This window comes from Mustela erminea, chromosome 11, assembly GCF_009829155.1.
Source record: "Mustela erminea isolate mMusErm1 chromosome 11, mMusErm1.Pri, whole genome shotgun sequence".
NCBI lineage: Eukaryota > Metazoa > Chordata > Mammalia > Carnivora > Mustelidae > Mustela > Mustela erminea.
The window spans coordinates 90,352,987-90,376,611 of record NC_045624.1 but is presented as its reverse complement, the minus strand read 5'-3'; the positions used below and the strand labels follow the sequence as shown (position 1 = coordinate 90,376,611).

Genomic DNA, 23,625 nt, shown 5'->3' with positions numbered 1-23,625 from the left:
GGAGGGGGTTAAGGGATCTTGAAGTCCTTTGCACAGGTGAGAATGATGAGGCAGTGAGAGTTGAATTATGAGGATTATCTGTGGTTCCATTTGTACTGGTAGGGAATAAGGTCACACAATTGTAAATTACAAACCGTCCTCTAGGAAGTGAAATTTTGTGTCGTCACACATGCAGACATAACAATGTGACAGATACTTTTTTTTTAAGATTTTATTAATTAATTAATTTATTTATTTGAGAGAAAGAGAGAATGAGGGAGAGAGAGAACATGAGAAGGGAGAGGACCAGAGGCAGAAGCATATTCCCTCCTGAGCCAGGAGCTCGATGCAGGACTGGATCCCGGGACTTCAGGATCATAACCTGAGCCAAAGGCAGTTGCTTAACCAACTGAGCCACCCAGGCGCCCCATAACAGGTACTTTTACAGTAAAACACACAGGGACTCAGGAAAGACTTCACAGAAGTAACAACTGAGCAAGTCTCCTAGGGATGAATGAGAGAGAGTTTGCCAGGTGAAGAAAAGATGGAGGAGTATTCTAGATAGGAGGAATCTTATGTGCAGGGCCTTAGAGTTTTGGCAATTCTTCTCATTAGATGATGGAGATGTAAGTTAGGTCAGATCATGAAGGAGCACGCCAGGAGATCTGGAATTTAATTTATAGACAACAGAGAGCCAGGCCAAACTTTGACATAAGGGTATAATAAAATCAGATTCTTTTTTCTTCTTCTTTCTCTTTTCTTTTCTTTCTTCCCCCTCCCCCTCCCCCTCCCCCTCCCCTTCCCCCTCCCCCTCCTCCTCCTCCTCCTTCTTCTTCTTCTTCTTTTTTTTTTTTTTGAAAGGTCTTTCTGAAGGAAATTTGGAGAATTCATTGAGAGGTGAGAAGTACTCAGGTAGTGGGATAAAGACCAGGCTCTGAAGAGGGGGTGGGGCTGAGCAAAGACCCAGTGGCCAGAAGTGAGAATACTGTTTCAGGAACCGTACTTTCAAGGATAAGAGGTCCTGTGGGGCTGAGCACATCTGGCAGCAGGAGGAGGAGAGGGTGGCAGAAGGGGAAAGAAAAGAAGGCTGCTCACCAGGGTGTGTGGTGCAGTGGGTTCAAGTGTCAAGTTCCAACTGAAGTTAGAGCCTTAAAGCCCCAGCAGAGGAGTGGGCAGGGACTGGAAGGATGCCCCGGTGCCTTTTAGTTCCAGAATCTGAGCCCCGGGAGTGGGGGGGGGGGGGCTGGAGCCTGGGGGTGGGGAGCAGGGAGGAGGGGCTCCACCCATGTTTTCTTTCTCTCTCTCTTTCTTTTTTTAAAGATTTTTTTTTTTTTTTTTATTTGACAGAGAGAGACACAGAGGTAGAGGGAATGTGAGCAGGAGGAGTGGGAGAAGAAGAAGCAGGCCTGTGGCGGGGAGAGAGACCTGGGGCTGGATCCCAGGATCCTGGGATCATGACCTGAGCTGAAGACAGATGCTTAAGGACTGAGCTACCCAGGCGCCCCACCAGCAGTGTTTTCTTGAATGGAACTAGAGAATGGAAGGAAACTCTGTTCTCCAGCAGTAACGGGTCAGGCAAGTTTGTGATACCTGGCGTTTGAGAGGAAGCTCTCAGAGCTCAGGCCGCAGACTGGGGATTACTGAGGACCCTGAGCACCAAACTTAGGATCTTGTCACCACCTAGGACACAGTGTAGAGGGGCCTCCGGACACTGGACTATGAACCCGCAGTGTGTTTGCTAAAATACAACACATTTAGAAAACCTTAATTCTCTTTTTACCTTACAAATACCCCTCCAAAATGCTCCCAAATCTGGAAATAAGCAAATCTGAAGTTCTCTGGGACCAGAAGACCCAATTCCTACCACGAATAGACAGCATCTACCTTACGCTGAAGGCTCCCTTTTTGGGGGCTGTTTGAAGGTAACAGCTGCAAAGTAAATAAATACAGATAAAAAAAAAATAAAAATAAAAATGACCCTTCCCCCCAAGCCCACCAATCTCACCCATCTAACTGGTGAGTTTCAAAGAAATTAAATGCTTTAAAAGAAGAAAGTGGAAAGGCCACAGACCTTGGACAGAAACCTAAGCCCTTGAGAGTCGCATTTAAAAACCTGCTGTTTTCTGGAACGTCTTTTGTAGCCAAATCCCTGCCACCCTTGTCCCCGGAACGCTCCCGCCCTCCGCGCCCGCGACCCCGACAACCGCCGCGGAACACTCTCGCAGGGTGACGTGGGTCGGCGGCGGCGCGGAATCCCAGGTGAGGGGGCCACCCAGTCCCCGAGGCGCCGGCGGCCGGAGCCCATTTGCCGCCGCCGCCGCCGCAGGGGCGGGAGTGGCTGGGCCAGTCGGAGAAGGGCGGGGGACGCCGGGGAGGAGTGCGGGGCGGGGGTAGGACGCGAAAGCTAGCTGCGAGGAAGAGCTCGGCGCGGGGCGGGGGCGCAGGGGCGGGAGCGGCGGGGGCGCGCGCCGACGCGGGGCCAGCCCTGCTTCGCCCGGGTCGCGGACGGACGCGCGCCGCAGTCGGAGCCCCAGACGCGCGGCGCAGGGGACAGTGCGGGGCGGCGGGAGGCTACAGCTCTGTCGGGAACGGACGACGTCCGCGCTCCAGGGTTCCGGGGGCTCAGCAGCGGTGGGCGCGGCGGAAGAACGTGAGTAGCTCAGTGCGCGTCCGGCGGTGACACTCAGTCCTGCTCTGGGGCGACGGCTGGAGCGGAGGAGGGTGCGGGGGGCTGCTGTGTTGTCACTCGGACGTGGGTCCGGGAATCCGCAGAGCGCCCTCCCGGATGGCAGCCCCGCGCCACTCTCTCTGAGGCAGGGCGAACCTGGTCGCCAACTCCCTTCCTCCCCTCAGGCCTGGGACGCGCCCGCGGGCGCCAAGCTGGAGGAGGGGACCGGCGCCCGGGCGGGGGCACACTGAAATGCTGCAGCACTGGCCGGCGCGGGCGGGCCCTTCACCTCCTCCGGTCTATGGCCAACTTCTGCATCCGCGCCCGCGTTTTCCGGGAAGCCCTGCCTGGGGTCCCTGGGTGGTCTGGGCCACCCTGGGCCTGGCTGCTGGGGCCCGGCACCGCGGGTTGCCGGGCAGGCACACGGAGGGCGCGAGGTGCCACGCCACGGTGCCGGCGGGACGAGGAGCGCAGGTGCCGGGCCGGCGCGCACCGGCGAGTGCGCGTCCGGGTCCCCGCGGACACATCTGGGCGTGGGCTTTGTTCGGATGTGCTCACACCTGCGCCGATCGCGGGTACTCGGGGCCGAGGCGACCTCCACTCTCGTCGCCCCCGGGGAGAACTCGGGTAATCAGGGGGAACGGGAGAGACGGCGAAGGCAGCAAGGAGGGGGCTTTCCGGGGGTTTTGTTGGCCCTACAGGTGCGGATCCCCGGGGTCCCGGCGCCCCGCCCAGCCTCCGGAGGCTGGGACTTGTTGGGGCTGGCCCACTGGGGTTTGGGGCTGACCCAGAAGAGCCCCTTCCCTGTCCAGACTCCCAGGAGTGGGCTCTGGCAGCATCTTGGCCTGGGGATGCTGTGCTGAGCGGGGAGTGATGCCGGCTTTGGAGCATCCATCTCGCCGCGAGCGCCATCTGCGCCGTGCGCCGCCCCCGGATCCCTCCTGGCCGCGCGGGTGGGCGCCGCCGAGTGTTGGTCCTCGGCCGCTCGCCGGCTCGGCCATTCCCGACCCCCAACTCCCCGCGCGCAGAAGGGACCCGGGGTGCAGCGGTCGTGTGGAGCCAGGGACTCGTCATCACTCCGGAGCGGTGTACCCGGGGCAGCAAGCTCGACTGGAGGGTTCCTCGGGGCCGGGGGACTGGTGATTAGGCCGCTTCCCTTTGCTCCCGCTCGCCTCCCCTCTCCCCGGCTCCCGATCCTCGGTCGCATCCTCTGTCCCCTGCGCAGCTGCGGGCGCGCGGAGGGAGGGCGCTAAGCGGTGGAGTCTCTTTCACTCCCCTCTCTTCTGCTTTCCGCGTCGCTGTTTGTCCTAAGAGGAAAGCGTTCTTTTCCTTCTTGGTCCCGCATGGTTAACGCGCAGAGGTGCGGTCTGAGGGGCTGGGCCCTTCCTCGCCCCAGGCTCTGGCGGGGAAGAGAGATGGAGGCGAGCGTCAGGGGGCGGGAGGCTTGCGTTCTGCACCAGGAGCTCCCCCTGGGGCTGTCAGGAACGCTGTAGCTACGGAATACAGACCTACCGAGACTGGACTGTTTGGTTGCGACCGCTTAAGGCTAACCATGCCCTTGTTATTAAAATATTGTAATAATAGCTCAAGAGCAAAGGAGAGCTTCCGGAGGTGCTGAAATGGATTTAGAACCCTGGGTACTTTCCACGTTAATGGTAATGAAAGTAAACATTTTTGAGTGCTTCAGGTGTACCAGGCAGTGTGCACAGCACACGTATCATCTTATTTAATTTCCACAGCATATTACTCTATTCTTAAAATTAGGAGGTGAGGTCTTGAGAGGTCAGGTAACTTTCCTGAGGCCACATAGCTAGGAAGTGGGGGAACAAGGGTTAGTTTTTGCCCCTACACTTTGCCATCAATGACTGTGAAAATTGGGCCTTTTGGAGGCTTATCACATTAGTTTAGGGCAAGCCTAAAACCACCAAGTGATCAGGGACATTATAAGCCCATTCACTTCCGACCCCAGCGGACTTTACAATAGCTGGCGGTATTGTAACTCAGCAAATTGTATTGTGGAATAGTCTTTTATCGCCCTGGTCATCCTCAAATTCCTTTACATGTTCTTTTATTCCTGTTAGCTTGTAAGTGTTAGTCCAGCCAGATGCAGTCATTGGACTGTTTTTAGTGACCAGACTCCCCTGTGGTTACAGAGCCCAAGAGGTTCCTGGTACATCACAATTCTTGAGAAAACTTTCTTTTCCTTCTTTCTTTTCTTTCTTTTTTTTTTTTTTTTTAAGGAAAGGCCAGCATTTCCATTTGGCAAGTGATTCTCATTGTCAGCACCCAGTCCCGAATCTCCTTTGTAGACTATTTTAAGTGCAGAAGATTTAGTCCTCAAATTGGATATTGAATTTGAATAGGACTCTACTATAAAATCTTAGGAAAGCATTCCCTATCCTGATTATATGACCGTGTGGTGCATTTACAAAGATTCTCCATACTAACTAATAAAACACAAGTTTGAACTAAAATAAAACCTATTCCTGGGATGGCTTTTAGAATGATTATAATTGACCAAATGCCAAAGTGAATTCACTGTGCCTTCTTAATCCTTCTGACTCATGGTCTTCCTTCAACCTGCTTTATACTTCATTATGGGAAAGTTGCAAAACATTTCACATCATCCAGGAATTTGAGAGCTGTAAGAGAACACTGTGTCTAAATGTTTCAGTTTCAAATTGAGTACAGTGGGGCTCGGAGAGATCACCCAGCCACCTAATGCAGGGTACTGAGGCAGGCCAGTATCCCGACGTGACATCTTTTTGTTATTGCAGCAGTGACAGTAAATGAAAAGCAAGTCATCTTTAGCAGTGGCACTTCCTGAGAGGCTGATGTGACAGTGCTAAGGATAGCCAGGTATAAGTGCTTCAGAATCATGAGAGGGGACTGAGAATGTGTATGCCTGGGCTACAGAAAACTTGAGAATCATTTTGGGGTGCCCGGGCACCTGGGTAGCTTCGTCAGGTGAACATCAGATTCTTGGTTTCTGCTCAGGTCATGATCTAGGGTCCTGAGATCAGGCTCTGTGGCTCAGGGTGGAGTCGGCTTAAGATGCTCTCCCACCTGCCCCTCCCCAGCTTGCTCTCTCTCCCTCTCTCTCTCCAAAAAGAATCGTTTCAAATAATGTTCTCGTGTAGGTGGAGTTTTCCTTGTGTATTTAGAATTCCTTTGTGTAAATAGAATATGCAGATATCATATTGTATATATACAAAGGAGTTATTTAATGGAACCCCGCAGGAAGCTTTTCTGGTAAAGAGATTCATTCATTCATAAATATGTGCTCTGTGCGTGGCCTGCTGTCCTAGGTACCAGGAACTAGGAACCAGAGTTCCAGCCTTCAGGAAGAGTAATTCTAACTTTCTCATCTAGGGCTGCATACTTCTGCACACAGACTCTTTTATCCCATATCATAAATGTACAGCTTGATGAACTTGTTCAAACCCAACACACCCATGTAACTGGTGCTCCAGTGAAGGAACAGAACATTATGAATGGCTGAGAAAGCCCCCTTGTGGCTCCTACCAGTCATAACCCTCTCTCTTGAGGGTCCGCCCTGAGACACCCATGCTTTATTTCCTGAGATTCTTGCCGGGAAATCAGAAGGATTTTGTTTTAGTCAGCTTGGGCTTCCATAACAAAATTCCGTAGACTGGGTAGCTTAATGAAGAGAAACGTGCTTTCTTCAAGTTCCGGAGTCTCTAGTTCTGAGATCAGCATGTCAGCGGGGTCAGGTCCGGTGAGGGCTGTCTTCCTGGCTTCCACATGCCCGTCTTGTCTCTGTGCGCTCATACATGCTTTCCCCGCTGGGTATGGACAGAGATCCTCTCTCTTCCTCTTCTTATAAGGCCACCGATCCCATTAGATTAGGACCCCACCCTTATTACCTCATTGAACCTTAATTACCACCTCCCTAAAGCCTCATCTCCAAATACAGTGCTATTAGGAGGTAGGTCTTGACGTATGAATTTCAGGCTCACAGTTCAATCCATACCAGTCCTGACTTGCTGCCCCTTTTGGCAGCCTTCAGAGTCTCACCCCCATTTCCAAAGAATGGTTTCTGTCTGAGAAGTATGATAACTGAAAACAACTTTAACTGGAATATAGAGCCCCCATAGAATTCTTCTCTAGGAAGGTTTATGTGTTCTCATCCAAAGACTGCTTTAGGTCAGCCTTTAGCTGCTGAGGTGATTGGTGAAGAGGAAGTGATTTGAAAATGGTTAAAAATCACTAAATGCATTTAGATGTATTTTTCCCTTGTATGTTTCATGCTGCCCCACGTGAAGGAGCCTGGTACCTTTCTGTGCGGTGAGGACAGAGGACAGCTAGGGATGCTAGGGCCAAGAATCCAGTGGCTTATGGTTATTTAACCCTTCATCCACCCAGGGAAATTAGAGACCACTTGAGCTTTAAAGAGTCTTTCTTGTCATCAGGGCTGATGTTTCTATGTCTAGGAAAATGTGCCAAAATGAACTGCTGAATATTTATTTTTCCCCTCAAAATGGGAAGGACGGGGCCCTATGAGGAAAGTCTTGGAATGGTTCTGCCTCCAGTTGTAGCAACTATACATTGTTCAATATCATGTTGTTTTTGAATGGGGAAGCAAATGTCATAGCTATAGAAATGTGAGTTTTGGGGGGCGCCGGGTGGCTCAGTCAGTTAAGCATCTGACTTTGGTTCAAGTTAAGATCTCAGGGTCCCAAGATCAAGCCCCGCGTTGGACTCCCTGCTTTGTAGGGAGCCTGCTTCTCCCTCTCCCTCTGCTCCTCCCCACCTCCTGCTTGTACTCTGTGTCTCTCTCTCCAAATAAATAAATAAATAAATCTTTTTAAAAAAGCAAATGTGATCTTTTTGCTAAGTTACATTTTTATTGTGATAATATACATATCATAAAATGTATTGTTCTAACCATTTTTACCTATGTAGTTTAGTGGCATTAAATACTTCTAAATGTACTATAACCAGTCACCACTGTCCATCTCCAGAACTTTCGTCATCTTCCCAAACTGAAACTCTATACCCATTAAACAATAATTCCCTAATCCTTCTCCTCCCAACCCCTGGCAACTATCATTCTCTTTTCTTTTCTATGAAGCTGACCACACGAAGTGCCTCATATGAGTGGAATCACACAGTATCTGTCCTTTTTGTGACTGGGTTATTTCACTTAGCATAATGTTTTCAAGGCTTATCCATGTATCAGAATTGCCTTCCTTTTTAAAGCTGAATAATATTCTATTTATGTAATACCACTTTTTTTTTTTTTAATTCATTCATCTGTTGGGCTGTTTCCAGTTTCTGGTTACTGTGAATAATGCTATTATGAACATGGGCATACAAATACCTTTTCAAGTCATTGCTTTCAACTCTTTAGGGTATATACCCAGAAGTGGGATTTCTGGGTCGTAAGGTAATTGTCATAATATTTTTTAAAAGATTTTATTTATTGGGACGCCTGGGTGGCTCAGTTGGTTAAGCAGCTGCCTTCGGCTCAGGTCATGATCCCAAAGTCCTGGGATCGAGTCCCGCATCGGGCTCCTTGCTCCGCAGGGAGCCTGCTTCTCCCTCTGACTCTGCCTTCCACTCTGTCTGCCTGTGCTCACTCTTGCTCGCTCTCTCTCTGACAAATGAAAAAAAAAAAAAAGGATTTTATTTATTTATTTGACAGGCAGAGATCACAAGTAGGCAGAGAGGCAAGCAGAGACAGAGAGGAGAAAGCAGGCTCCCCGCCAAGCAGAGAGCCCGATGAGGGGCTCGACCCCAGGACCCTGGGATCATGACCTGAGCTGAAGGCAGAGGCTTCAACCCACTGAGCCACCCAGGTGCCCTGATTGTCATAATTTTCTGAGACACCCCCATTCTGTTTTCCATAGCAGATGTACCATTTTACGTTCCCGAGTGCCCAGAGTTCCAATTTCTCCACATCTTCACCAACACTGATTTTCTTGACAATAGCCATCCTAATGGGTGTAAAGAGTGATAGCCGTTACCCTTTAAATTTCTAAATTAATATACTATGTATTATGAACAAGTAATTCACAAAATTTTCCAACTTATTTGTTTCATTTCTATTGACAGGAGATACATGGTTTTTAACGGGGAATCATTGACCCCATACTTTGTGCAAAGCATGATATAATTGCTACCGAGTATGTGTCATAGTCCAGGAGAAGCCAGCCCTGGTGACAGACATTCCTGTTAGTTTTTTTCAATGTCAAAATAGAGTATCTATGTCTATAGTGTGGTTGGGTGAAGTGATGTTGCTCTGAGGATAGATTAAATCTTTGTATGATTTTATTTTACTGAAAAAAATAATCTTAGCCTTGGAACCCAGCTCAGGAACAGACTTGCCTCAGGTCTGGAAAGAGCTAGGAGTATCCTATTTAGGGATGTGCTGGAGCTACAATCTATGTCTGCGCCGGGCATTTCTCCCCACCATTGAATCTTCAAAGATGACAGTACAAACCCTCACTACCCAATTATAATTGCTTAGCTGAGCTAATAAAAAAGATGTGGTGTCAATTTAATTGACCTATTTTACTGGCCTGCAGGATTAGAATTTCAAATTAGAAAAAGGTAGTTTTTAGAAGTCTGGGGGAGGGTTTCCCTCATGTGACTAAAAAAACTAGTGACTGTAAGAAATGACAGTGGTAAAGGGGACGAGTCTGCAAATACCAGTGCTCAATCACGGCATATACTGTCCAAATGGCTTATAAGGTTTAAAAGCAAGAATGACAAGTAAATCTTGTGCTGTGTGGTCTCTGATTTGCTTGCCTATTGCTGCATATTAAAGCACTGTTTAACTCACACCAGAATGAAAATAGTAGTTGTTATCAGACTGAAAGGATCCTTTCTAAAATTCTTTTTTTTATTGACCTGTAATCGGCATATGGTCTGTTATTAGTTTCATGAGTACAACATAGTGCTTTGGCATTTGTAGACATCTGAAAATCTTACTAAATGGTTCTAGGGCTGGAGAGGATAATCTAAATATATATATTCATATGTATATTTTAATTTTATGATATGCATGGTCTAATGGTTCAAAACCCACTGTAGCCAGAAAAACATATTCCCAAGGCAATCTGAGGGAATCCTGTAGGAGGTCTTCCACTGTGTAATATGCAATGAATTCGATTTATCTTTCTCAAGTGGGCTGAGAGCATTCAAAAAATTTGGTATATGTATTCAGTATGTAGTGATCTTTTCTCCAAATTTCAACTTTAAAGCAATTTCATGCCACTTTCTGATGACCTTGACATTTGAGTGGCATGATTTACAGCACACATTTTTGACCAACACTCCAAACTCACGTGAAACCATTAGCAGATTCTCTCCAAGGGAAGGGGAAAGGAAAAAGTCCTAGTTGCCAGTTCGTCATGCCTTAAGGCAAAAAATGGGTGGTGGAAAGAGTTTCATCCCAGAGTTTTTGTGGCCTCAGAGGAAGGATGGCTTGTAAGCAAGTGCTGCTGCCTTCCAAAGCCTGTGCGGCCTTTCAGTCCCTCACCTCAATAGAGAGCTAAAAGGACAAAAGTGAACAAAGGAGGCCTGTTTTGCCTGCCCCACTTGCTGGGCTGTTGTCTTGGCCCTTTTCAGTGAAGGGGGGGGAGCTGGGTCAAAGTTGAAGAACAGTGAAAAGGAATTCAAGCTTCATGTCGAAATTTGAATTATAGCTTTCGTTTGAGTGCCGAGTAGATGAGTTTGAATTGAAATTTTTGAAGCTGTGGAAGCTTCAGTGACAGATGGTGTTGGAACAACGTACATAGGGCTGGATGGCGCGTCCAAAAAGTGGAGTGCCTGAGCGGGGCGCTCGGTAAACATCTAGTTAACGGACAAAAGTTTGAAGACTGTAGGAAGTGCAGTTGGATGCTGTACGCTGCATTGAGACACTGGACTGTCTGAATTCAGGGGAGGCCCCTGCGTCTGGCATACACTCAGATGCACTTGTCCCCCTCTAATTGCATTGCAAATACTCTCCTCACCGTTGTGCTGTGGTCCCCACTGGTATCTACTGGAATAAATACAGAAATGCCCAGGCCACTCCCTGTGTAAAATCTCATTACAGTGTTTTGATATCGACTACAGATTGTTTGGATATTGGACAGGGTAAGTCTGTCCTAAGTATTGACTAGCCGGGGTTTTCCCCCACCGCTGTATGAGTCGATTCCTGAAACATGATTGCGGCGTTTGCTTCTAGTGAGGAGTCACTGTTATATTTGCCACTGAAGTTTTTAATGGGGCACATATTCCCCCCATTCAGTTTCGTAGGCAGCATCCGATTTAAAACATTTCAGGAAGAGGAGTTGGCTATGTGTAGAACCAGAATAATAAAATAGCTACTGGGAGGTCATGGTTACTGAGATGTAAGTGAAATACAAACTACTTTGGGGTAATTTGAAATGCTTCCTGGTGTTCCATGAAGCCATAATTAGTAAAATTTTGCTTTGGCATGTTTGACTGTTTAAATAACTTGAAGACATGGTTTTTTGTTCTGATGTTGGTAGCATGATGGCCAAAAGCCATTTTTTATAGACATGTAATGCCTTCAAATATTTCTGCTTTTAGAGAAATGACATTGACATGGCAACAATAAAATAAATAGTAGCTACTCGGAGATAATTAATATAACATAAACAAAAGCAAATTTACTTCAGAATTGTGTGTCTTAGTTTATGTCACATGTTGTCTTTGACATAAATTGTGATACATAACTTCATATGTCGCACAGATTTTTAAGGTAACTTGCCTTTTAATAGTTGGAATAGGGTTTTTCAAACTCCATGGCCATATGTTTCTAGTAACAGTTACCTCGATGCCAAATTAGAGTGAAAGGTAAAATATATCAAGGGTTGATTGCTGTCCTAGGACCGTGAGGGGACCCATTAAGCAGCAGGGAGCGAGTGAGGTCACGCAGATTCATTTGTTGGAACCAGGGTTGAAAGAGCGGAGATCAGGGAGGGCGAGGGATTCAGACGGCAAGGAGGCTCAGGTGGGTAATGAGAATTGTGACATCCTGGAGAAGTGTTCTGTGGCACAAGGGGCAAGAGCGATTGTAAATAATGAGGTGAGAGTAAGGAACATCACCGTACAAGTAATAACTTAAAATCTGAAAGAAAGAGAAAGGGACGAGGAGAAAAATGTTTGTGGTAACTTCTTGGCCAATGAAGAGTAGTCTCCATGTCATAGCCTCCAATACGAAATACTTTAAAGAGATTTTTCTCATGGTACTTCAGGTCATTGGAGTCACTTGATATCATGAAATAGAAATAACTTATAAATTGCTCTGCAAAGAATGAAATATGATAATACACATACACGGAAAACAAATGCAATGCACCAAGAAGAACTTCCTAAGAGTTAAAGCTAATAGTATTCTGGCATCTCAGTAAAATTCTTAGATCATCTTATCGCTCTGGCAAATTTGTCCCTTTAGATACAGATGGCGCCAACATGAGAAGACAAGGTATATTAAAATGGGAACTTGCCAGACACATTTGGGATGATCAAGCATGTTAAACAGGATTCTTCCCTTCGCGCAAGGTCTCTGTAATGAGTGCACTCCTACAAGGTAGCAGAGTTCGATTCGGGAACAGCTTTTCAGGGATATCAGCGTAGACAGATTGTTCTGTTGAAAGAGCATTGTGTCGTTGACACCAAGTGAAACCCAATCAAATAAAGCTAAATAAAAATCCTAAAGAGGTGGACAGGTGGTAAATGAGGAGGAGTATTTCAATTGTATGAAAATACTTGCTATTTGCTCCAGGTAACAACGAGGGGCAGAGTTTCTCATGATAAGGAAAGCAGATAATGAAATAGTCATCCAGGTAGGAATGGCATTTTTGGCCTTGCTCACAATAGAATCCTGCCAGCTTTCCCCAGGCTTCTAACGGTGGAAATCCATACTCATTCTCTTCCATTAGGAGCCTGAGCTGCACTTCTGCTTGTGCGTGGTATGTATGTGAGCCCGTATTTGATGAATGAGCGCATGCAAGAATGAAGGACCCAGGACGCGAATACTGCAAAACGTCGAGCGGATCTTTTGTTGGAAAAAATTGGGGAATTTTGTCCTCAGCCTGATTTGAAGCTACAGACAAAGTCTAGACCATGGGAAATCAAACATTTATACTTTCAGGCCCGGATTCTGTATGATTGTCATTTGCTTCCTGGTTCTAAATTAGGCACTCGAGCAGGCAGGTGAAATCACGCCATCGAGAAGGGTACCATTTTTCAAATTGCTGCCGTGGAGCCCTGAATGCCATCTCCATGACCCCGAAGAGTTGCTCTGTAATTTTCTACCTTTGCTCGCGGCAGATGATTCCAGATTTGCACAGGCCTTTCCTTTTGCTTCAGGGTCTGAAGCCGGTGCTTGTCACTCCCCTCGGTAGGTCTCCGGTGGCTGCACACTGATGGAGTCAAGCACTTTCTCGGATTGCTTTCCCCCCTTCTGAATGTGAAGGAAGCAGGAGCGAGGCACCCAGGACTGAAGGGCTGGCGTGAGACCGGCCGGCGGCTGCCTGGGACAGCACCCACTTTCCTCTCCTTGCTGGTTGCCCTTGAATGTTCCCAGATGTGAATGGAATGACAGCGTGCTATTTCCCAACCAGTTAGTGGGTTCTGAAGTGGTTGGCGTCAAGGCGGTGGTGCCAGGTGTGAGAGACACGTAGAGAAAAATTGTGTGTGAAATGTGTAAGCAAACCAAAATCTGAGAGCTTCCCGGCTGCTCGGCACAGGTGAGGAGCCCGTTTACAGTCCGGCTTTGGAAAAGCTGCTTCAGTACTTTTCTCCCTTTAGAAAATCAAGACAAGCCAGAGTTTTGTTTTTGTTTGTTCGTTTGTTTTTATCATCAATGCTACCTCACAAGAGGGTGTTACTATGAAAAATCAAGATATAAATGAAAGTACTGAAGGGTGTGTGGGTGGCTCAGTGGGTTAAGCATCTGCCTTCATCTCAGGCCATGATTTCGGGGTCCTGGATCGAGTCCCTCGTCAGGCTCCCTGCTCAGCAGGGAGCCTGCTTCTGCCTCTCCCACTGCATGCTGCTCCCCTTGCTTGTACTCCCTTTCTATCAAATAAATAAATACAATCTTAAAAAAAAAATGAAAGTACTGAGAGAAGGATGGCATCAGTCTATTTCTTTAGAGAGAATGCAGCCACACTGTTTTCACCATAATATTCTCTCCAACTGGCTTCAGAGATCTGTAGGTATCACACATCCCTAGCAGTAATGATGTCTGCTTGCTTTTGAAGGAATGAGGGGGTCTCACACTGCAATCTGTGAGGCCAATACCCTTTTTAATGCTGCACTGTGAGACTGTTTTCAAAAACCCCAAGCTACATTCTTAACCTTCACCAAATGGTGTATATGCAAAAGTCAGATTGAACCAATGTGATAAAAAAAAAAGGATGTAAATTTAGTCTTAATACTTTTTTCCAGTTGTAGTCAATATCATCCGTAGTCTTTTGAGATCTAATTGTGTTTTATTCCAAGCCATAGCCTATTCACAATTTTCAAAAGGACAGTCAGTAATCCTTTGTGTCAGCCATGACTAACTAGCAGCCTCCCAAACCAATAAAGCATGAAACTGTTTTAATATATTAAATTCATCCAGCTCACACACGGCATATGCTTAGAGGTTTGATACAGAGAAACGCGTGCAACGAGGCTTGGGAGCAGGTCGGTGTGTGCATCATAGTCCGTATTTATTCTGTTCCTTTGTACCTCAGGGTACAGAGAGGTACTCTCAGCCACTATGGAAATCAGAATGGAAGTTGCTGAAAAAATTAAAAATAGAACTGCCATATGATCAAGCAGCCCCCTCTTTTCGGTCACAAAGATGTCATTTCGAGCAGTGCGGCGGCAGTTTTAAACAAGATACCCTTCTGGATTCAGTGACTTCACCTGCCTGCCCAAGTGCCTCATTTAAAACCAGGAAGCAGATGACAACCGTGCAGAATCCAGGCACGAAATTATGAAAACAGGATCTCAGAGATGTATCTGCCCTTGTGTTCACTGCAGCATTAGTCACAGCAGCCAGGATGTGGAAACAACCCGTGTGTCCATTGGCAGATGAATGGATAAAGAAGATGTGGTGTACCTATGTACCACGGAATATTATTCAGCCCTGAAAAAGAAGGAAATCTTGCCATTTGTGACCACATGGGTGAACCTGGAGGGCATCATACTCAGTGAAATAAGCCAGAGAGAGAAAGACAAATACTGCAGAGCATCGCTTATAATGTGGAACCTAAAATAAAGTTGGGCTTGTAGAAACAGAGAGTAGAGAGGTGGTTGCCAAGGGCTGGAGGAAATAGGGAAAGCTTGGTACAAATTTGTAGCTGTACGGTAAATAATGTCTGAAATGTGATGTATATGGTTGGTGACTATTGTTGATAATACTGTATTGTATAATTAAAATTCATTAAGACAGTAGAATGTAAATGTTCATCCTTCCACAGTGTGTATGTATGTCAAATTGCTGCACATGTATTTAAATATCTTATACTTTTATTTGCCAATTATATCTCAATAAAGCTAAAAAATAGTCGTTATCTTTTAAAAATTTATTGATTTATTTTATTTTTATTTTTTAAAAAGATTTATTTATTTATTTATTTGAGAGGGAGAGAATCTCAAGCAGACTCTCTGCTGAGTGCAGAGCCCGTCTCAGGGCTTGAACTCTCAGCCCTGAGATCATGACCTGAGTCAAAACCAAGAACTGGATGCTTATCTGACTGAGCCACGCGGGTGCCCCAGTAGTAGTAGTTATCTTTGAGTTGGGTATGGACACAGAGCTTTAGAAATGGGGATGTGACGTGGGTTGAATTGTGTCTCTATTCAGCTATTGAAGTCCTAATCCCCAGTGCTTCTGAATACAACCTTATTTGGGGTTTTCCAGTTAAAATGAGGTGGTTAGGGGCACGTGGGTGGCATAGTCATTAGGTGTCTGCCTTCAGCTCAGGTTGTGATTCCAGGGTGCTGGGATCAAGCCCCACATTGGGTTCCCTGGCCATCAGGAAGCCTGCTTCTCCCTCTCCCACTCCCCTTGCTCATGTTCCTGCTCTCGCTCTCTATCTCTCTGTCAAATAAATAACTAAAATCTTAAAAAAATTTTTTTTTTAAAATGAGGTGGTTAGAGTGGCCATCATTGAGTATGGCTTGTGTCTTTATAGAAAGAGGAAGGCTGGAGACAGGCCCAGTGGGCAACCTTCTGGAGAGGAAGGTGGAGATCTATAAGCCAAGAAACACCCGAGATGGCCAGTGAACCACCAGGGGGGAGGCATGGAACAGGTGCTCCCTCATAGCCCTGGACAGGAGCTAACCCTGCCGACACCTTGATCTTGGACTTCCAGCCCCCCAGACTGTGAGACAATACATCTCTGTTGTTTCAGCTGCCTCATCTGTGGTCCGTTTTTATGACAGCCGTAGAAAACCAATACAGAACGCAATAATAAGGTCTTGTTTCTAAGCCTGTCTCTTATAAAAAAAGAAAGGGTGAGCATAGAGCTTCCCACCACATCTCTATGTTTTTATGTCTGTGTCTTTGGGTATATATACAGATATAGATATATGTATATCTGTATGTATATGTATATGTGTGTGTATATATACACACACATGCAGATATAGATATAGCTGTATATCTATCAGTGTCTACTCTGTGGACCAAAGGAGTATGTGTATATAAATCCTTTAGAAAGTCTCTATACCTTGAATTAAAGCCCAGAAATACTGAGAGTGCTAGGAAGAGTATTTGTTTTATTAACTGGGCACATGTATGAAGTTGATGTATGTATGAAGTTGATCATTTACTCAGTTGATTACTCTTTTGGGTTGTAGTCCAGCAGACTCCAACTTTGCCGTCCTCACACAGAACTAGCCGTGCCCATCCTGGGAGAAACAATGGGGATTAGGACTTCAATAGCTGAATAGAGACACAATTCAACCCACGTCACATCCCCATTTCTAAAGCTCTGTGTCCATACCCAACTCAAAGATAACTACTACTACTGGGGCACCCGCGTGGCTCAGTCAGATAAGCATCCAGTTCTTGGTTTTGACCATTTTATTATTTGGAACAGTGAGCCTAGATTTTATTACATTCAACTCACATTTAAAAATTTCCAACTGTGGGGTGCCTGGGTGGCTCAGTGGGTTAAGCCTTTGCCTTTGGCTCAGGTCATGATCCTCAGGTCCTGTGATTGATCCTCAGGTCCTGAGATCGAGTCCCACATTGGGCTCTCTGCTCAGCAGGGAGCCTGCTTCCCCCTCTCTCTCTGCCTGCCTCTCTGCCTACTTGTGATCTCTCTCTCTGTGAAATAAATAAATAAAATCTTAAAAAAATTTTTTCAACTGCGGACAAGCAGAATACATACGCCTTTTGGGAAAGCCGTCACTGCCACAGAAAATGGAAAAGGGCTGTCCTCAGGTCATTGTCGAAGCCTAATTTCAGCTCCCCCTCCCCCCGCCCCTCCTCCCGTCTCCTCCACACAGTCAGGACTGGGGCCAGTGATGAATATGCATGTGTCACACACCTGTGACCAAGAGAGCCTCCATCAAGAAACAGCGGAGTATCAGTTACTGGAAATGGATGACTCGTGGCAGCTGCTGTGTGTGACCCAGCGGGCTCCCTGCCCTGCGGTGACAGCTGCTCCCCACAGCCCACCATCACACTGCCTCAGCCACCTCCGTCCAAGAAAGGGGCCGAGCCTCCTGACCCTGAGCCCTTACTTCCTGGGCAGGCTGTGGCTGAGGTGCTAAGAGAAAGAGGTCTCTCCAAATTTTGGGAAATGAGGTCACAGTGACCTTACAGGCTTTTCTTTTAATAAATAATAATTCACATCGTTTATTGGTTGGTTAACTATATGGAGCCCCTTTATGAATGATCTCATTTGATCTTCACAACAACACTTTATGTCAGAGGCTAGCACATTTTTATTTTTTTAAAGGGCCAGGGAATAAATAATTTAGGCTTTGCAGGTTACTTCATCACTCCCCAGACAGTCATAGACAATATATAAATGAATGGCCATTTCCATGTTTTCATAGAGCTTTCTTTACAAAATAGGTAGTGTCCAGATTTGGTCTGGGATCATATTTGCCAACCCTTACTTTATGTTATTATACCCATTTTATAGGTAAGGAAATGGAGGCTTAAGTAAGAGGTCAAAATAGCACCACTGTTAAATTGCACAACTGGGATTCTAACCCAAGACCCTGTCCCTTGGTCTTAAGCACTGTGAGCTACTATGTTGTCCTGCCATGAAAAATGACAAGGAATAGAATTTTAGTTTCCATGTGCTGTGAGTTATAGATTATGACCAAAAAAACTTCTTCTTCTTCTTCTTCTTCTTCTTCTTTTTTTTTTTTTAAGATTCTATTTATTCATTTGACAGAGAGAGATCACAAGTAGGCAGGGAGACAGGCAGAGAGAGAGAGTGTGGAGGAAGCAGGCTCCCCACCGAGCAGAGAGCCTGATGCGGGACTCGACCGCAGGACCCTGAGATCATGACCTGAGCCAAAGACAGAGACTAAACCCACTGAGCCACCCAGGTGCCCAAAAAACTTCTGAGAGAGACTTTTGTTTCCCTTAGAAATGATGGCTGGGAAGATCATCAGTCCAGTCCTGAAGATGCTGTTTAGTTAAAGGTAGATAGTTTAATCTACAGCACATTCAAGCAATGGGACCACATCCTTGAATAATTGAATGAAGCTTTTAAAATTCTCCAAGGGACCTGATGCTATGCCCATTCTCCTCAATAGGATTTCAGAAGAAAAAGTACTCTAATTTAAAAAATATTTATAAATTATTATTATTTTTTAAAGTTGCAGACCCATTGATGGCCTATGTGTTGTATAGTAAGATAGCTGGCATAATCCCAGGAAAGATTTTTATTTTCACAAAAACAAATTTGTTTTGTTTTTGTCAAACAGAAGAGTTTCTTCCACATTTACTTTTTTAAAAATATTTATTTATTTATTTGAGAGAGAGGGCATGCATGTGTACATGCGTGTGTGAGTGAGGAAGAGGGGCAGAGAGAGAGAATTTTCAAGCAGACTCCCTCCCCGCTGAGCACCAAGCCCAACGTGGGGCTCGATCTCATGACTCATGAGATCATGACCTGAGCTGCAATCAAGAGTTGGCTGCTCAACTGACTGAGCCACCCAGGCGCCCCTAGTTTCTTCCACATTTAATATAAAATCTTTGAATGAGAGTTCTAAGCAGTTCTTATTTTCCAGGACGGACATCTCCTTTTGTGTTTTATTTCCATGGTAACAGTTAAGTCTCTACTTGAGAACAACAAACCTGCAAGATAACCATCTGGTTGACATTGTTGGGCACCCCCTTAGGGAATGTGCAAAGCATCATGGTGTGGAGACAGCACCAGAAGTAGAATTACACAGGCTTGCTGTGTTTTGTGTACAGCAAGTTCTTCTGTAAAGGCTGAAAGTTCTCAGAATAGACCAAAGTTAGGAAACATTTAGTTTTAGGCAACAGCTCAGCGCACACAAAATACCACGAGCGGCCAAACTTCAAAGACGTTCCCAGGACGCCATAAAGAGATCCAGAACTCACAGTTCCTGACCTCTGGGTGAATGAAATTTTAGGAAGTAGGCAGCTGGCAAAATGGGGGCTTCATGTGACTAAACATTGTTGCTTGTACTTTGTTTGAGGGAAAATCAAAATGGAGCCACTCCCTGGTGGGGAAATCAGAGAGTGGAAACTCCTGTGGGGAGGTAACCCTACTCTCCCTTTGGAAATCTGAAGTCTTTGAATTTAAGTGAGCCTCTATTCATTGCTAACAAAGCTGACAGAGGAATAAAATCCAACTAGGGAAAAGCTGACTGTGTGTTTGTGTGACGTGGTTACTGTGAGTTAATTGGTGTAACAAATTACAAAGGGCATGGTCAACAACTTGGGAAAAAAACCTTTTCTGTTGACTCATTTCCTGGAAAAGATAGGCTTAGTTCATTTACTTTAAAAAATATAGCCCAAGTAAGAAATGGAATCATGGTACTACTGATAACTTTTTGTTTTCCATGAAATTTTTTTTACATCTATATCAAGGTATAATTTTAATATTGCAAAGTCTACCCATGGTAATTATATAATTCAGTGATTAAAAAAAATAAATTTATAAATTGTCAGTTGTAGGAAGCAGATATCTAAGCTTGCCTCTAAGATTCTTTCTCCTGGATGCATACCCTGTGTAATACCCTCCCTAAATGTGAGTGGGACCTGTGAATATGATGGAATGGTACCCCCATAATCAGGTTACATTATATGGCAAAGGTGAAGGGATTTTGTAGTTAAGGTCCCAAGCCATTCAATTATGAATTAATGGAAGGGGAGATTATGCTGGCTGGCCTGACATAGTCAGGCACAAGCCATTAAAAAGGGATAATTATAAGAAAGACACACTCCCACTGTCCTTGAAGAAGCTTCCATCCATCTTGTGAATTACTTATGGGAAAAGGGAGCGGTAGTCCTTCAACCACAAGGAACTGAAGGAGTTTGGAAAGGACCCCAAGCTCCAGATGAGAAAGCAGCCTGACCAGCACTTTGATAAACTTAGTTTCAGCCATACTCAGACTTCTGACCTGTGAGAAACTGTGAGATAATTAATATTTGTTGGTTTAAGCCTCTAAGCTTGTGGTAATTTGTTGTGTAGCAGAGGAAGCTAATACAGAAAATGTTATCACAGTCGTTTTGAACATTTTCATCATTCCCCCCAAATTTCCTTTGGGGCCTTTTATAGTCAGGCTTCTACTCCAAGGCAACCACTAATCTGCTTTCTTTCTCAATAAATTTGCTTCTCCTGGACATTTCATGTCAATGGAATCATACAATAGGGATCTTTTGGGTCTGGCTTCTTTCATTTAGTATATTTACTTTTCATTTAATGTATTTCATTTCATTTCATTAATCTAATAGTTCCTATTAATATATTTCATTTAACATATTTAGTATATTTTTAACAAAAATTATGTGAATAATTTATGTAATAAATAATAATAAATAATTTATTAATAAACAAACAAATAAATAATTCATGTAAATAATTTTTTTTTTTTATTTATATGAGAAAGCATGAGAGGAGGAGCAGAGGGAGAGAGACAAGCAGTTGACTCTGTCCTGTGGCACGATGCAGGGCTCAATCTCAGATCCCAAGATCACAACCCGAGCTGAAACCAAGAGTCAGCTGCCCAACTGACTGAGCCACCCGGGTGCCCCTAGTATAATGTTTTTGATGTTTGTCTGCATGGTAGCATGCTTTGGTGGCATTTCATTGTATGGAGATACCACTTGTGTTTATGTATTCCGCAGTGGTGGATATTTGGATCGTTTCCAATTTAGGATGGTGACAAACAATGCTTCTGTGAATGTTAGCTTGGAAGTCTTTGTATGTATGTTTTTATTTCTTTTGAGTACACACTTGGGCACGGAATTGCTGAGCTGCATGGTGTATTTGTGTTTAACTTTTTAAGATACTGCTGAGTTCTTTTTTAGAATGGCTGATCATTTTACTTTCTCATCAACAATGGATGAGGGTTCCCGTCTTTTCATAATCATCCCTGTCTTTTATTATGGCCATTCTAGAGGGTGTGTAGAGGTATTTTTTGTGGTTCTACTTGCATTTCCCTAATGATTATTAGTATTGAACATCTTCTCATGTGCTTATTAGCTACTGCTATGTCTTCTTTGATGAAATATCTAAGCGTTTTGCTAATTTTTTTAGTCGAGTCATTTATCTTCTTATTGGTTTGTTAAAAAGAGTTTTCAGAAAATACGTATTTGAGAGAGACAGAGAGTGTGTCTTTTCAGTTTTTTAACGATGTCCTTTGAAGCACAAAAGTTTTTAATTTTGACGAAGTCTGATGAATTTGCTTTCTTGTTTGTTGTTTGTGCCCTTGGTGTCGTATCTAAGAATTCACTTCCTAATCTAAGGTCACAAAGATTTATTACTGTGCTTTCTTTGATGAGTTTTAGTGTTACAGCTTTTCCATTTAGCTTTATGATCCATTGTGAGTTAATGTTTGTGCATCGTATAACATATGGATCTAACGTCTTTATTCTGTTTTGTTTGCATATAGGTATCCAGTTGTCTTAGCTTCAATTGTTGAATGAGTACGTTGGCAAGTTTTTTTTTTTTTTAAGATTTTATTTATTTATTTGACAGACAGAGATCACAAGTAGGCAGAGAGGCAGGCAGAGAGAGGTGGGGGGTGGAGAAGCAGGCTCCCTGCTGAGCAGAGAGCCGGATGTGGGGCTCGATCCCAGTACTGTGAGATCACGACCTGAGTCGAAGTCAGAGGCTTTAACCCACTGAGCCACCCAGGCGCCCCAGTTGGCAAGTTTTTGACTATTATTTTATCATATGCTTTTTTCCTGCCTCTTTTTTCCTCCTCTCCTCTCATTTTGGGACATGTCATCGTACTTAAGTTGCTTTGCTCGATGTTGTCCCACTAGTCTCCGAGACTCCACTTATACTTTTTTTCATCCTTCTTTCTGTTCTTCAGATTGAATCATTTATATTGAGCTCGTTTAAAGTTCACTCGTTCTCTTCTGCTTTCTCAAATTTGCTATGAATGCCACTAGAGAAATTTTCACTTCAGATATTGAACTTTTCAAATCCCAAATCTCCCATTTGATTCTTCTTTTCCAGTCATTTCATTGAGGTTCTCTATTAGTTGATTAACTGTCATCATGTTTTCCTTTAATTTTTCATATACGGTTTTCTTTAGTTTTTGAACATATTTATAATATGCTTTGAACTATTTGTGTGCTAAGTTCAACTGAAGGACCACTCGGTGATATTTTCCACCCCATGTATGGATCATAATTTCTTCTTATTTTTTTTGTTGCATATGTTTTTGTTGAATGCTGACATTTTAGATATGTAGTAGCAGCTGTAGATTCTGCCTGTTTCCTTATGAGGGATCTGTAATTGTTATTTATTTGTTCAATAACTTATTCGTACTACATTTGTGAAATGTATCCCCTGCAATGTGCAACTGGTCATGTCTCCACCAAGTTTTTTTTTTTTTAAGTTTTTTTATTTATTCATTTGAGAGAGAGAGAGAGAGAGAGAGAGAACATGAGCAGGGGCAATGGTCAGTGGGAGAGGGAGAAGCAGATTCCTCACTGAGCAAGAGCCCAATGTGAGGCTTGATCCCAGGATCTCAGGATCATGACTTGAGCTAAACACAGATGCTTAACTGAATGAGCCACCCAGGTGCCGGGGTTTTGTTTTACTTAAATTTAGCCTGGTTTCTTGGGGTTTGCTCATGTGTCTACATAGCTTAGAAGTCAGCCAATGATTGATCAAAAGTTATACTTAAACACCTCCAGTCAGTAAGAAGTTGCTGCTGATGGATTTAAATATGCCTGGGGAATGCATTCAAACTTCATACCACTTTTAAGTCTTCTGCCAGCTTTTACATTCTGCTAGATGCTTGCGTGTCTACTGTGTGGGTGTGCAAGCTGCACTGGCCATGGCTGTGTGGGTGGTTTGGGCCGCTCTAGCCTCTGCTATGCATTTGCACAACTCTTATCAACCCAGTAAATGTGAAGAGCTTTTTCTAGCTCCCCTATGTCTTTTTCACCATCCAGGCCAGAATGGATCTGTGGGTGTAGGCTCTCACTCAAGTTCCTACACATTTTGACATCCACTCAGGCCCCCAGAGATGAAGAGCAACATTCTCTTCTGAGAATGACAGAAGAGTGACAGCTAGTCCTGTCACATTCTTAGCTTCTTTCCCCACAGAGAGAAGAGTCATTGGTCACCTCTAGCACTGCCATGGAAGTCCCAACCCCGAGATACAGGAGAGATGTGCAGTGAACTGCCACTCTGGGGATAAGAACTAAGGCCCAGAGAGGGGCTGGCCCGAGCTGCCAGAGCAGTGAGGTGGCAGAGCCAGTCATCTGGCTTCAGGTCAGCCTCAGTGCCAGCACAGTATTTTAACAGTATTTAACAGCA

The 23,625-nt window shown here is 44.7% G+C and overlaps 1 protein-coding gene across 28 annotated transcripts in view; it reads left to right on the top strand.

The window, feature by feature from the left end:
• The first annotated feature begins 2,220 nt into the window (after window positions 1–2,220).
• NRCAM (neuronal cell adhesion molecule) overlaps window positions 2,221–23,625 on the top strand; it is a 268,299-nt gene continuing 246,894 nt past the window's right edge. For 27 of the 28 annotated variants that reach the window (XM_032304601.1, XM_032304599.1, XM_032304596.1 and 24 more), the window contains exon 1: window positions 2,529–2,629. The gene's annotated coding sequence lies outside the window, so the exon portion shown is untranslated. Of the gene's footprint in view, window positions 2,239–2,528; window positions 2,630–23,625 lie in introns of those variants that run through there. The other variant, XM_032304574.1, reaches the window with a different exon arrangement.